This window comes from Erpetoichthys calabaricus, chromosome 16 (assembly GCF_900747795.2).
Source record: "Erpetoichthys calabaricus chromosome 16, fErpCal1.3, whole genome shotgun sequence".
In the NCBI taxonomy this organism is placed as follows: domain Eukaryota; kingdom Metazoa; phylum Chordata; class Cladistia; order Polypteriformes; family Polypteridae; genus Erpetoichthys; species Erpetoichthys calabaricus.
In genome coordinates this window covers 96,503,251-96,518,121 of record NC_041409.2, presented here as the reverse complement: position 1 = coordinate 96,518,121, position 14,871 = coordinate 96,503,251, and positions in this window count along the sequence as shown.

Sequence of the window (14,871 nt, the reverse complement as noted above, 5' to 3'; positions counted from 1 at the left end):
AGAATAAGAGAGAGCGAGAGGTTAGAAGCACACGCTGATACAGCGCATTGCCGCACCAACCACATGACAAACCAACTCAGGATCCCAGATTAGGACCTGAGTGCAGCCATGCAACGGGTGACACCACCGCACCACACTGGTGGATGGAATGGAACAGTGTGAGTTTTTTTTTGATGGTGGCCGGAGTGCCAATTCTGCCACTAACCCCCAGGTTTTTCCCTGCCAGTTGGATGGCCTACATGCAGGCCTGAATGCAGATTAACGTCATACCCAGAACAACAACAGCAACAGAATTTATTTCTATAGCACGTTTTCATACAAATGATGTAGATCAAAGTGCTCTACAAGATGAAGAAAGAAAAAAAAAAGAAACAAAATATAAAAATTTGACAATACTAGTAAACAAAGAATAAAGTAAGCTCCAATGGCCAGGAAGGACAGAAAAGCAAAAAAAAACCCCAAAAAACTCCAGATGGCTGCAGAAAAAAACAAAATCTGCAGGGGTTCCAAGGCCATGAGACCACCCAGGCCCCACTGGGCATTCTACCTAACATAAATGACCTCAATCTGTCCTCACGGTTTTCAGACTTTATGGGATAGATTTAGACAATGCTGGTCATGTGGACCTCTGGCCTTCAATCCATCAGTGTAGGGACATCACGGTGCTTTGATCAGGTGGTGGCAGTACAGATTGCCACCACAGAAAACTGGAAAAAGAACAGCAGAGAAAGTAGGGGTTAGTATGGATTTTGGAGCCACCATGAATAATAATGATAATTAATTGAATATACAGAGCATCAGGATTTAACTAAGATGAAGCTATGAGAAAGCCATGTTAAAGTAATGAGTTTATAGCAGTGTTTTAAAGTGCTCCACTGTATTAGCCTGGCGACTTCCTATTGGCAAGCTATTCCAGATGTTAGGTGCCTAACAGCAGAAGGCCGCCTCACCACTTCTTTTAAGTTTAGCTCTTGGAATTCTAAGCAGACACTCATTTGAAGATCTAAGGTTACAATTTGGAGTGTAAGGTGTAAGAGTGTAATGGGTTTTTAGCAGTTTTTTAAAGTGCTCCACCATATTTGCCTGGCAAATTTCTATCGGTAAAATATCCCAGATTTTAGGACGGAGCAATTGCAGATTAATGGCCTTGCTCAAGGGCCCAACAAAGTAGAGTCACTTTTGGCGTTTACAGGATTCGAACCGACAACCTTCCGATTGCCAGTGCAGACCCCTAGCCTCAGAGCCACTACTCTGAGAGAAGAGAAAAAAATAGCAGCTAATTAAATGAGATCAGTGTTATCAGGTGTTGTCACTGATTATGAATCTGGTTGAAATGAAAACCTGAAGCCACAGTGGACCCCCAGGACCGACTTTGAGAACCCCTGATCAGAGTATAGGAACGTTGTGGAGGACTTTGTCTTGTGGTGCAGGAACAACAACATACAACGCAACATCAGCAAGACAAAAGAGCTGGTGGTGGAGTTCAGGCGTGCCAAGGAGCCACTGAGACCAGTCACCATTCAGGGGAGGACATGGAAGTGGTAAAGAACTACAAGTACCAGCAAACTGGACTGGTCTGACAACACAGCAGAACAAGCTGCTGGAAATGTTCTACTAGTCTATAGTAGCAAGTGTGGTGTTCTATACTGCAGTATCCTAGTTGAAGCAACCTGAGCTCAGGAGATTCACAATACCTGAACAAACTTCTCAGGAGAACCTGTTCCATCACAGGGCCAACCCTGGACACAGAAGAAGCAGTTGGTTAAAAGAGGATGGTGGTAAAATTGGATGCCATCATGAAAAATCCCCTCCAGGAGGTGCTCTTTTGGACCACTTTAGCCATAGGCTCATTCTATCAAGGTGTGCTAAGAAGTGCTGCTGATCTCAGGCAATTTAATGATTCCCCCCAATGCTTGCACTAGTTAAGTTTATCAACAGCCTCCCATAAGCAGCATCTCAATACTAACTGAATATCACTGCTTTGTCTTAAATATTTTCATTTTTTATTTGCATTCTCAAAGTATGGGGAAAATAATGAATCTTTAGTTGTTCATTGTTCTCATACAGTAAAGGGCTGAAATCCCATGTGAACTAAATTATGAAACAAGTACCACATTCTTTATTTGTCTTCTTGTCACCCATTATTATTTTCTTTTCTTTCAGTGGTGAGTACGGTGACTACAGTGACGACCTCAACATCAAAGTCAGGTAAGTGAGGAGTTTTCCATTCTGCAGTGAAATGAACAGTTGTTTTTAAATGTAGTTGTTGGTCCAGTCTCTGTAACTGTCCTGTTTTTATCTGTAAACCTTCTATTTCCTGCATAATCTTTAAAAATATCAGTTTCTCTTGCACTGCTGCTTCCATTTTAGACTTTTCTCTGTCTAACCCTTAACATCCACCTCAGATAAGCTAGCTGACAACCATAACTCAGCCACTCAGCTTTAGATAAAACAGCTACTTTTAAACACAGGTTGGTCACTTTAGAGAATCTGGCTGTAAAGTATATGGTATTATTCTACACTCCACCTGTCTGACATGTTGAAAGAGCACAGTCTAAGACTGACTTCACTGCCCAGGTCCTGGTTTTGTCTCCATCTCTGCACGACTAAGAACCATTCTTAGCAAGTTAATATTAATGTTAAATTAATATAAGTACTGTATTGGTATAGTTAAGATAAATGTTTAGATTTGAACTGATACCATACATCGAATACATAAATGTACAATGAAGGGTTCTGCTTTATCTCTTACAAGCTAAAATGTAAATGCAACATTTCTTGCTACTTTCCAGTTTTAAAAACATTAAGAGGGATAATTTCAAACCTGAACTTGTCTAATTACACAGTCAGAGTTTAAGATATTATGTTATTTGAAAACCTTATTACCTGAAACTGTACAGAAAAGTTTTAACATTAAGTTAAAAGAAAAACACATTGCTCCATCTAGTGGTGGCTGTGAAATTACAGTACACAGAGAAAGTAGTGTGATAAGACTGTAGGACTTTAGGGACCTTCAAAACTCGACTTGACGTTATTTTTAGAAGAATTAAGTGGATAGGACTGGCGAGCATTATTGGGCTGAATGGCCTGTTCTTGTCTAAATCTTTCTAATGTTCTAATATTATTTTTTGATTGGCTTTTTGAGATGCCTTTTCTTGCCATATTTTTGACATTGTGTATGTATGTTATTATATACTGTATATATTTAATCAAGTATGCCTTTTAAATTGTATGCATGTGCTATTTCATATTGATTAACAATCTGTATGATCTACAAAGTGGTTTACGTTAGTGCTTAACTTTATTCCACTTCCCCAGCTCCAAGATGCACACAACAACATTAAGCTAGCCATTTTACTAGAAATTATGCACTAAGTCAAGATCATCTTGGGATGACCAATGCTCATTTTACACACTGCCATTTACTCATAGTTACTCAAATAAATGTGGATAGAACTGTGAAATGAATGACGTTTTAACATATAAAACACAAGGCTGTGTCCAGTATGTCATGCTAACTACACATTTTTCATCTCTGTTTAGGTTTAGATAAATCTACTATTATAATCAGTGCAAGCCTTGTTCTGGTTCTTCTCATTTTTCTGCTGGGACTGCTGCTCTGGGTTTACCACAAGAGAAAAGGTAAGAAACACACCTCGCCACATGACACTGAGGGGCCTTATTTTTTTCTGTAGCACATTACTTTTTCAGCCACGCAGAATGATTTTTGGAACAAAATAAATTGGCAAAATGGGGAGCAGAATTTTCAGAAAGGGTGGAAGGCTTAGGGCAGAAGGAGCTTTGTTTGCAGTATGGATGCAAGTCCACATAAGTTTACATCCAGTAAAGAATAACAACCATAGTGGGGTTATCATGTATGACATTGACACAGTAGGTCACCAACTAAGTAATCATCCAGTCAATTCCGATCCTATACTTAGAAACAGACTATTGATGAAGGGAGTTAAATTTGGCTGGCATGATTTGTTCAAAATAACAGATGTGGACAGCAAAACCAAGGAGTTGGTGGTGGATTTTAGGAGGCCCAGGCCCCTCATAGACCCCGTGATCATCAAAGGTGACTGTGTGCAGATGGTGCAGACCTATAAATATCTGGGAGTGCAGCTAGATGATAAATTAGACTGGACTGCCAATACTGATGCACTGTGCAAGAAAGGACAGAGCCGACTATACTTCCTTAGAAGGCTGACGTCCATCAACATCTGCAATAAGATGCTGCAGATCTTCTATCAGACGGTTGTGGCGAGCGCCCTCTTCTACGCTGTGGTGTGCTGGGGAGGCAGCATTAAGAGGAAAGACGCCTCACGCCTGGACAAACTGGTGAGGAAGGCAGGCTTTATTGTTGGCATGGAGCTGGACAGTTTAACATCTGTGGCAGAGCGAAGGGCGCTCAGCAGGCTCCTATCAATTGTGGAGAATCCACTGCATCCACTAAATAATGTCATCTCCAGACAGAAGAGCAGCTTCAGCGACAGACTGCTGTCACTGTCCTGCTCCACTGACAGATTGAGGAGATTGTTCCTCCCCCAAACTATGCGACTCTTCAATTCCACCCGGGGGGGTAAACGTTAACATTTAACATTATACAAAGTTATTGTCTGTTTTTCACCTGCATTATTATCATTCTTTAATTTAATATTATTTATTGTATCGTTATACTGCTGCTGGAGTATGTGAATTTCCCATTGGGATTAATAAAGTATCTATCTATCTATCTATCTATCTATCTATCTATCTATCTATCTATCTATCTATCTATCTATCTAGTGTAATAAGCTTGTCAGAACACACAGCTCCTATCACGACATGGATGAGATATTATAGCAGCTGACACAATGGTTCCATGTTTCTACAAAGTCAGCACTGACAGTTCATGTGATTCAGTTGTTTACTTCAACACTCTAGAAGAAGTGCAAAGTATACATGTTTTATATATTTGTGATAGCTTTAACATTAATAATTGTACCAAAATCCTGCGGTGGGTTGGCACCCTGCCCGGGGTTTGTTTCCTGCCATGTGCCCTGTGTTGGCTGGGATTGGCTCCAGCAGACCCCCATGACCCTGTAGTTAGGATATAGTGGGTTGGATAATGGATGGATAGTTAGTTTTGTTTATTTTCATGCTGCCGTTTTAATCATCAAAGGTGCCTTCATTATGACAGCCATATTGTCGCTGGGAATGTTGGCGCTCTATTGCCATCGTGAGACTACTGGCAGAGACATTTCATTCAGTTCAGTTAATTTGTGAATGCTGCTCTCCATTGAGGCTCGGTAATAATACTTCCACAGGCTCACCTGCAAAAACCTTGGATATAGCGGGTTGGATAATGGATGGATGGATGTACCAAAATGACTTGTAAAAGGGTCTCAACTTACAGATATGAATGAGCACATAAAACCCAAAAACACATCTCTTCAACTGTATTTCATTTCCTTTAAGTCTATTGACCTCCATATAGTACTTTTGAATTAAGCAAACTAGTTTTGACATAACTGAATATGTAGCAGGCGACGTAACATTTTCAATGGCTTTTTAAGCTTTTGTACATGTGTATCACCAAATGCGGTGCAGGTAGTCACGCAGTAAACTTGGGCACAGGTGAAGCAGCTCGATCAGCAGCTGGCTGTTTAGCTGAGCTGTAGAACTTGTTTTTTTAATTGTCTACGTGACGAGTTTTCCTCAGCAAGGGGAAGCAAAATTCGGAGAGATTTCTTAACGGAGACATCATGCGTTTTACAGTTGTCAGTAAGTGGTGGAATTTTGTGCTACCATTATGAATTTTACAACTCTGTAACTTACTGTATAATCAAAACTGCATCATATATAAACATAATATAAAACCACAGATCGGACCTGAGACAGACAAATTTACTCGGATGTCCACTTAGTATCAGAAGTGGTGGAGCTACCTGGAGAAGCCATAAAGGCATAAAAATGAACAGAGTGTCGAAGATGAGGGTGCGTGTACAGAGCACTTACCTGCAAGCGTACCAAATGATTTGTGTTTTTTTTATTTAAAGGACAGTCATATTGCTTCACTGACCATTAATGAGTAAGTTTGCATTTAGTAAGTCTGTTGTGATAAGAAGAGACATGAGACATGGCAAGGTTTGGGGTAGCCACCCGTATAATTCTGTATCCTGGGCTGCAAAAAGTAAATGTTTAAGTTTGAGTCAAGTTTACAAGACAGAGTCCAAAACAGAACTGAATTCCAGGGGAAAGGAGTGAGGCTTTATAGGAAGTCTGGGGGAAGTGATGTCGTCCTCAGGGACCGGAAGTGGCATGTCCCGAGACGAGGCAGTGGCTCCTGGTGGGATTTCCCGGGAAAGGTTTGCAGGGAACTTAGAAAGAGCGTTAGTACACCCCGCCACCCCCTGGGCAGATGTATTACCATTCTTCTCCAAGCCCTTCAGCTGCCTCCTATTCACACGTGTGTGACACTGTATTTTGCTTTTTCTGTTGATTTTCAATTCTTGGAAATTCTAAATCTGTGCAAATTCCGTCTTGGATTCAAAACTGGGTTTACAGACAGGAAAGGAATGCATGCATAACCCGAGACCTGCCTGTACTAAAATAGTAATTTGAAACATCCACTCGTAGCCTTAAACTGGAGTCGCACGCTACAGATGCTGCAGAAACCACGAGCGATGCTCCATGTTGACCTGACGCCATTTGACATTTGCTTGTTAGCTGACTGAAGATCTTTATAACTTCTGTTTTTTTTATATGCAGGTTTACCGTGCCTTGTGAGTAAGAAGAGCAGGTGGGTAAATAGATATGACATATTGTACTCTTTCTTTATAATGATAATTAATCAAAAGTAGAAATATTTGTGTAATTGTATTTGAATTTAATATTGTATGTTTGTTTTTATTTTATAATGTACCTTAGGATGTTCATATTATACACACTTGGATTCATTGTTTCATTAATTGTTCATATACAGCACACATGTAATATAATGCATAATATAATGACATATAATGTAAAGTTTATTTCTCTTTGCAATGAGTCTTTCTTAACACTTCTTTGAGTTCTAAGAGGTGCATTAGCCATTGGAAATCAAGTTTGAATGTTCATGGTTTGAAATCATGGTGGTGGCCCCAATTGGCTTGTACGTAAATTGAGATTAATTACCAAATATGTCACATTAAAGTATAATCCAAGAAGATTATCATTTAAGACCTGTCTGAAATCAAAATACCTTTTGTCAATGGCGGAAGGGTTGATTTAGCTCAATACTGAGCTGATTATCCTGTAATGTGTGCCTGGCATTATCAGCATATACTCAAGCACTAAGCTGACATTCAATATTAATTTTAAAAAATCGGGAGTCATCTCCCCTCAACTTTCTCGTATACTCAGATATGGGGATGGATACTTGAGGAGTAAACCACAAGACAAGGATTATATTTTTACCAGTAATGGCGCATTGCACGATAACGTGCAGTGAATACACTTGACTTGAGCATTCATAGTATTCATCCTCTTTCTCTGTACGTTTAGCAATCGTTTGCTCAGAGGTTGATGTGCTTGTTGCTTCCTGAGCAGCTCTTCTTTACTCCACCCTAGCGGCCCACTGCTTCTCTTCTTCCGTTGGCATCTTTTCGCGTTAAAACTGATTAAGTTTTTGTGTTGCAATTACTTAGTACGTTTTCTTTAATCTTTCACTTAATCTGGCACTTAAGTCTTCAATCTGCCTCCAGAATGATTAGCGAAGGTGGTAGGGAATGTGAACGGTGCCCGTACGCATGCGCAGCACGGCCGCCCTGCTGTGCACTGCCGAGAGTTGATTCTACAATAAAATAAAATAAAAAGAGTATTAAAATCATCACCCCGAAAGCGGACAGTAGACGTCACGTAGTATATGTGTACCAAATTTCAAGTCAATAGGTGAAACGGATTGCGAGCTACAGGTGATTTAAAATCCTGAACAGACAAACGAACAGCCATGGTAGCATATTATAGAAGAAGATATTATGTACATTAAAGAACCATCAACAACAAATCAAATCAAATTAATAATATAATGAACAAATATTATAAAAGTAAAGTTGAATAAATCAGACTCTGTAGCTGCATGAATAAAAAAGTACCACTTCCGGTTAGCGGAAATAGCTCAAAAGTTGATAGAAATCTATTTTTTTTACCTAATACTTGTATGCAAAATTTGGTCGACCTAACTGAAAGTGTACTCAAGTTATCATGTTTACATACACACACACAGACATAATTCCAAAAATGGTATTTTCGGACTCAGGGAGGTCTAAAACTCGGAGATTCATCAAAATTTCGAAATAGAATTTTTGAACAATTACAATACTTTCCTTATGAGAAAGTAAATTGGACTCAGGAAGGTCTAAAACGTTGAGAGTCATCAAAATCTCGAGATCAAATTTTTGGACGATTACAATACTTTCCTTACACTTCGGAGTAAAAAAGTAAAAAAGGTTAAAGGCATCTTCCATGCTATGAAGGAAAAAAGGTTAGTGATACATTTTGGCTGTACAGAAAGAAGGTTCTGAGTCACAATGTTTCAGCTCTACACCTGTCATCAGGTTTGATAAAAGCGGCACTGCCAAAATGTCGTTTCTCTTAATATCTTTCCTTTTCAGTTGGAAATAACCTTTAATCGTTTTATCCTTTACAGTACCATGCTGATGTAGAACTTCACTAACTTCACTTAATATTAATGTATATTAGTGATTGGCAAAACAATTCATGCAAAATTTGACATTTCAGAATCAAAAAAATGTGATAATATAATAAATTTATAATTAATTACATTTCTGTAGCACTTTTCTAGTCTACTCAGAGTGCTTGTACATACTGCATATATTATATATGTATATATATATATATATATAAAAAATTTTTCATCTCATTTGCAAGAAAGGTGAATGCAGACAGTGAGCACATATCTTTAAGAACTATAAGCAGACGTGTTTTATTTACTAAAATCCAGCTAAGCTGCCAGCAATTCCCCAGAAGGATCCTGGGTTGGATTGGCGTATGAAGTTTGGAAAAGTGGCCACAGATGATGTTATCACAAACCTGAGTGGCGTGAGGTAGAACCGTCGACATGACTGTGCAGACAGAACATGTTCAAGGCAGATTAGGGTGTGTAGGTCTAGATGGAATGGGATGTGGAAGATTGTGGAAGCGGCAACAGCATTGGTGGGTGATTGAAAAAAGGGATAGTAGTTTCAACCTTGGAATATCCCTTTAATGAGCAATATTCTTTGCTATCCTCACCATAACAATTGTTGATGGACTTAAGAATTGACAAAAAGTCTCTGAGATCAGTCACCATTCAGAGGGTGAAAGATAAAGTGGTGTAGAGCTACACGTACCTGGGGGTTCACATAAACAACAAATTGGACTGGTCTGATAACACAGTGGCACTGGACAAAAAGAGCCAGAGCAGACTGGACTTGCTAAGGAGACTCGGGTCTTTTGATGTGTGCAGCAAGCTGCTGGAAATGTTCTATCAGTCTATAGTAGCCAGTGTGGTGTTCTAGGCTGTGGTCTCCTGGGAGATCAACTTGAGCTCAAACGAAGCACAATGACCTGAACAAACTTATCAGGTGTGCCTGCTCCATCACAGTGCGAACCCTGGATACATTGGAAGCTGTTGTTGAAAAGAGGATGATGGAAAAATTAGAAACCATCATGAAAAATCCCCTCCATCTTCTCTATAAGGTGCTCTCTTGGAGCACTTTTACGCCCAGGTTCATTACACCAGGGTGTGCTAAGAAGTGCATCTGAGGGTCTTTTCTGCCCCACTGTTGTCAGACAATTCAATGCTTTCATGCGATGTACGTGTTACATTTTTTATTTATTTACTTATCGATTGATTGATTGGCTGTTTTACTCATCCTGTCAGTCTGTTTCCTTGTTTTTTATGTTTCTGCTGCTGTATGCATCTGAATTTCCCCATGGGATTAACAAAGTTTGTCCAATCTAATCTAATCTAAAAAAGCTAATTTAAATGAATTTTAGGACCAATTTCACAAAACTGTAATTAAAATAAAATTCTACTGTTTTGCTCATTGCTAATGTACATAAAAAACAATAAAAAAAGTAATATGAAGCTCATGAAGAGTTTTCAGTTGACATTTGTCAGTAGCTACATTATGTAGTGACGCCTGCTCGTCTTTTGGCTTCCTTGTGTTTCACACCACACCAGCAGATTAGTTGCTTGTATCAAAAAACACCTGATGGATCAAATAGCCACCTATGGTTGTTAATATTCTAAGGCAGTTCCTCTCCTTTCATTCTGTTTCATATCCTGTGCTTCTTGCAGAATAAATGAGAACAGCAAAGATGAGATTACTGTGCAAAAAGAGCAAGAAGACACCTCCCATCATTATCAGTCTATTGTTGAGATGGATCCTGTCAAAAAGGCAGGTGAGTACCCGGCTATGAACCAAAGGTATAATGGAAGGCCATCAATGTTCCAGGATGAAAAGTCTAATGAAGAATAGTCAGTGCAGTCCAAAGAAGTGCTTAAACTTTTCATCTCTATTTAGAATATTTATTTAATCTGAAATTAAATCAGAGCACTGTTTTGTAGCAAAAGGCTTAATTTTAGTAGATATTAAATAGAAATTCTCTTGAAAAACGGCATCTCCCGAATCTGTAATTTCACAGGACAAGATGAAGTCACTTACTCAGAGTTGGTGCACCTTCCACAGAAGAAAAAACAAGGTATGTATCCTCACGTTGTCAAATTTTGTATGCATTGCTGATGTTCAACTACCTCACAGCTCCCTGTTTTGCAGGAACGTCCCCTGTGAGCAGCAGCGATGCAGGAGTCTACTCAGAGGTCAGAGTCTCGGACCGTTCATGTTTAACCGACTGATCTCTCATTTATATGCCACTGTATGATGCTGTATATCTTTCCCCAGTGCAGTCTGTTTTAATTTCAACTTTTATTATATCCAAGGGCACTAGTAAGATGTTTTTTTCCCTCATAAGATATGGAAGCAAAGCCTTTAGAGGGATAGCAAATAATAAGTGATTCTATACTGAAAAACACAGGTGTGTCAATTAATCAATGTGAAAATAGGTCATATGGTGCAATGTTTCAATGAAAAATAGTGCAAGAATGATCAAAAGAAGTTTTATTTTTATCATACAAAATATGTAGGTTTTTTTATAGAATGTGTTTGCTTGTTCTTTACTCATTTGGAAAAGTGTGAAGTAAATACAACCAAAAACTAGAAAGGAATGCATTTGGATCGGTTGTGAAAATAGACACCAATAAGGTGTGGAAATATCAGTGATAATCAATATAAAGGGTGGCACCCGAGCCAAAATTTCAAGTGTCATTGAAACTGAATACTTGTGTCAATGGGATATTTCAGTTTTTTATTTTTAATAAATTTGCAAAAATTCCTAAAATCCAGTTTCATCTTTGTCATTTTGGGGAATGGGGTGTGGCTTGATGAGACAAGAAATGGAATTTAAATGAAAGGTCTGAATATTTTTTGAAGGCACCGTGTGCGTTATTTGGTGTACTGAAACAAAACACATATAGTCATAGCTTAACACTAGAATCCCTGAAGCCTACGAAAAAACTCGTAATCCATGGCCCACCTTGAATTCCTTCACACCTCTCCATCAGCATATTTTGTTTTGTAAATGTGTTGATCAGCACAAGCAGCCTGCTATCCCATCCCCAACCCCTCTAATGCAGCTCAAGTCACAGAGAAGACTCTCAGCGCTCAAGTCTTGTTTATCTGGGTGTGAGGTGCCTGGAATTGTAGAGAGTAAATAATATATTGTCATTTGGAATATATACATTTCATGTGTGTTCTGTGTCTACAACGATCTGTGTAAATTTAGGATGAAATGTGAGGCAGGAATTGTTGAACACATAACTAAAAAAGAAACGTTTTTCATGTATTAGTAATAATTGACAAAATTTAGACATGAAGTGTATAATGTGTGAAGAATGAAGCCCAAATATCAAATAAACACAAAAAAGTGTAACAATACAAGTGCGTTTTTATTCAAGAAGATAATCGTAGAAAAAGAAATCTGGTCAGGGTATGATGCTGACACGACCACTTGAGTGGTGCAGCAGTAAGAACTGCTGACTCACAATCAAGACATTCCTAGATCGATTCTGGGTGCGTCCGTTTTGAGAAGTGAGCTGCTGTTATTGTTACTATTATAGAATAAAAACATACATTTGATTCGAGTCTGTAACAGCCAGTGTAAGTTCATGGTACTTGTAAAGGTTACCTACCGTTAGTCACATTCACGCTCCCCCCGATCTGACACTGCTGTTTTCAAATAAAGACATGCTATAACAGAGGTAAACTCAGATGAGGATGAGGGTTCTACATCAGAGAAAGAAAAGAGAAGCCCTCCTCTGTGAGAAATGGCCACTCACACATAAGAAAAATGCAGCTGCACCAGGCGTAAAGGTGACAGATGGCACCATTTGGATGCAGCAACAGGTCAGGCGTCATCCTGCCTGTCAATGATAGATAGATAGATAGATAGATAGATAGATAGATAGATAGATAGATAGATACTTTATTAATCCCAAGGGGAAATTCACATTGACAATGTGTCACATGCATGTCCTATAAAGAAAAAGCAAGGCTTACAGAGCTCACCAAGGTACCATGTAAAGTCCTGTTTGTGATTATGTTTTGTGATGATCTTTATATGAAAAACATTTATATGTTACTTATATAAAATCCCTGAGGGGGGATTAGAAAGCAGGCTGCTTGTGCTGATTGACACATTTACGAAACAAAAGACACTGATGGAGACATGCAAAGTAATCTAAGGTGGGTCGGGATTACGAGTTTTCTCGTAGGCTTCAGGGATTCTAGTGTTAACTGAATTGTGTTTTGAATTGTTCTTGTTCCCTTTCTCCTTTTGAATGTATGCTAACAAACATTTATTTGTTTAGCATTTAACTTTTGTTCCATAAAATTTTCAATATATCTATTACAATCTGGAATTTCCTTTTTATTTTTTTGAATGTAACAGGCATAACAAGCTCAATGCAGATGCTACAGCAGTTTAAAAGAAAAATGGATCAATAAACTCTGAGTTCAGTAAGCAAGGCACCACAGAAAACCCACCCCAGATGGTGTTAAGATTTGTCTCCACACTTACACCTTTACTGCAATAAAGTGTTGAGCTTTGGCATCACACACTTGCACACATTTTATGTGTTGTTGCAATGTTTTCAGGATTTTCAATCATTAAATATTCAGTTTGTTTAATAACCTGAGGTAACTTAGGTAGATTACATTAAGAGAGTGCCACCTGCTGCCTAACTAATAACTGAACATCAGCAATTAAATAATTTAAAGTTTGAATTTATATACATTGCTTGTTTTATGTTCTGTTTTACACAATGGATTATAATACCAAATCCCAACAAAGAATTCAACTTAAAGAAAATGTTATTCTACTTAAGCCTCGCCTGTTTCTACTTCCAGGCGCTGCACCATGCGGCAGCCTTTACAGAAGCTCTTTCTCTCTCTCTCTTTTTTTATTAGAATTATTATTGATTTTTTATAATTAATAATGTTATTAATTAGTAATGTTAAGATTTGTCCTCTGGCTTGTTATTATAAATTTTTGAATGAATTTATAAATTAAATTGAAGACATGCTGCTGTCATCCCAGACCCTCGGTACTGGCCTACCTCAGTTTCCTCTCAGACAAGCTGCAACCTTGAGAAATGTCACACAGTGAGCATAAAAGATCTGATGGCTGCCTATATTCTAAAACATTTGACAATATAAGAGACTGAAAAATATAATGTAGGATAATATTAAGCATTCCTGTATTCACCTGATATCACTGTGATCACCGCCACTTAAAGAGCCCCATTACGCCCAATCAGAAGAGCTGAAAGGAGCAAAAGGACGAATGTCTGGAGCAAGGATAAAAGTTACAAGCTTTTCTGGAGATGGAAGAGGTGAAGATCCAGATAGATAATAAAAGTGAGGTGGAAAGGATTCAGACCTGGCCTGACTTCATATAAGGAGAAATGATCGACTGCTGTCATACAAGTTGTTTGAACTGTGACATCTCATAGCGGATTACAGCAAGTTCAGGATTATGTGATGTTTCGGGTACCGCTGAGAGCCGACTTACACCTCTTATTTCAGACGTTATTTAAATGCTGGATGAGTGGAAAAAGCAGGTGAGGGACTGTGATAAGCCAAGTTCTCTGTCAATCGAAAAGTAGTGTTTTGTACAGTATAACTATTTATAGATGATCACATTCAGGTAAGTAGTTATAGTTTCGGTAAAATGTACTCTCCTGTTGCTTTAGCGTTCTGTTAAGGGACAAATTTGGAACGGCGTTTGATATCTCCTTGTGAGTCACCCCACTGATTTACTAAAAATAGTTACAGGCACCCCTGGATTTAACCAGAATTCAGTTTTTATTTGAATAGACATCATTGTCTGAGTCTCCCATCCTCTGCTTGTTCAATTACAGTTCCAGGTGCCCACAGTCTGAAACTGTCCACCAGCACCATTGCATGGGGCACCACAGGGACTGGTGATTTTTGTGACTATGCAATGGTGGAAAAGGGAGCAGAGTACAATTAAAGCTAAAATATGTAATCAAGACATTGAAATATGGACTGAATTCATCCAAGTCACTGCCCAGGAAGGATGTCACATCATTCTGGCTAACTCAGAAACATACATGATTCATTCTGTTACCAATATCTTAATGATGAGTCATTCTGAATGAATGACAACCTTTAAGAAGTGTCCCACTGGATGAGATATAGGGACACCTTAGCTATTAGCTAAACAAACAAGCCTGATGGACTGAATGGTCTCCTTTCATTTGAC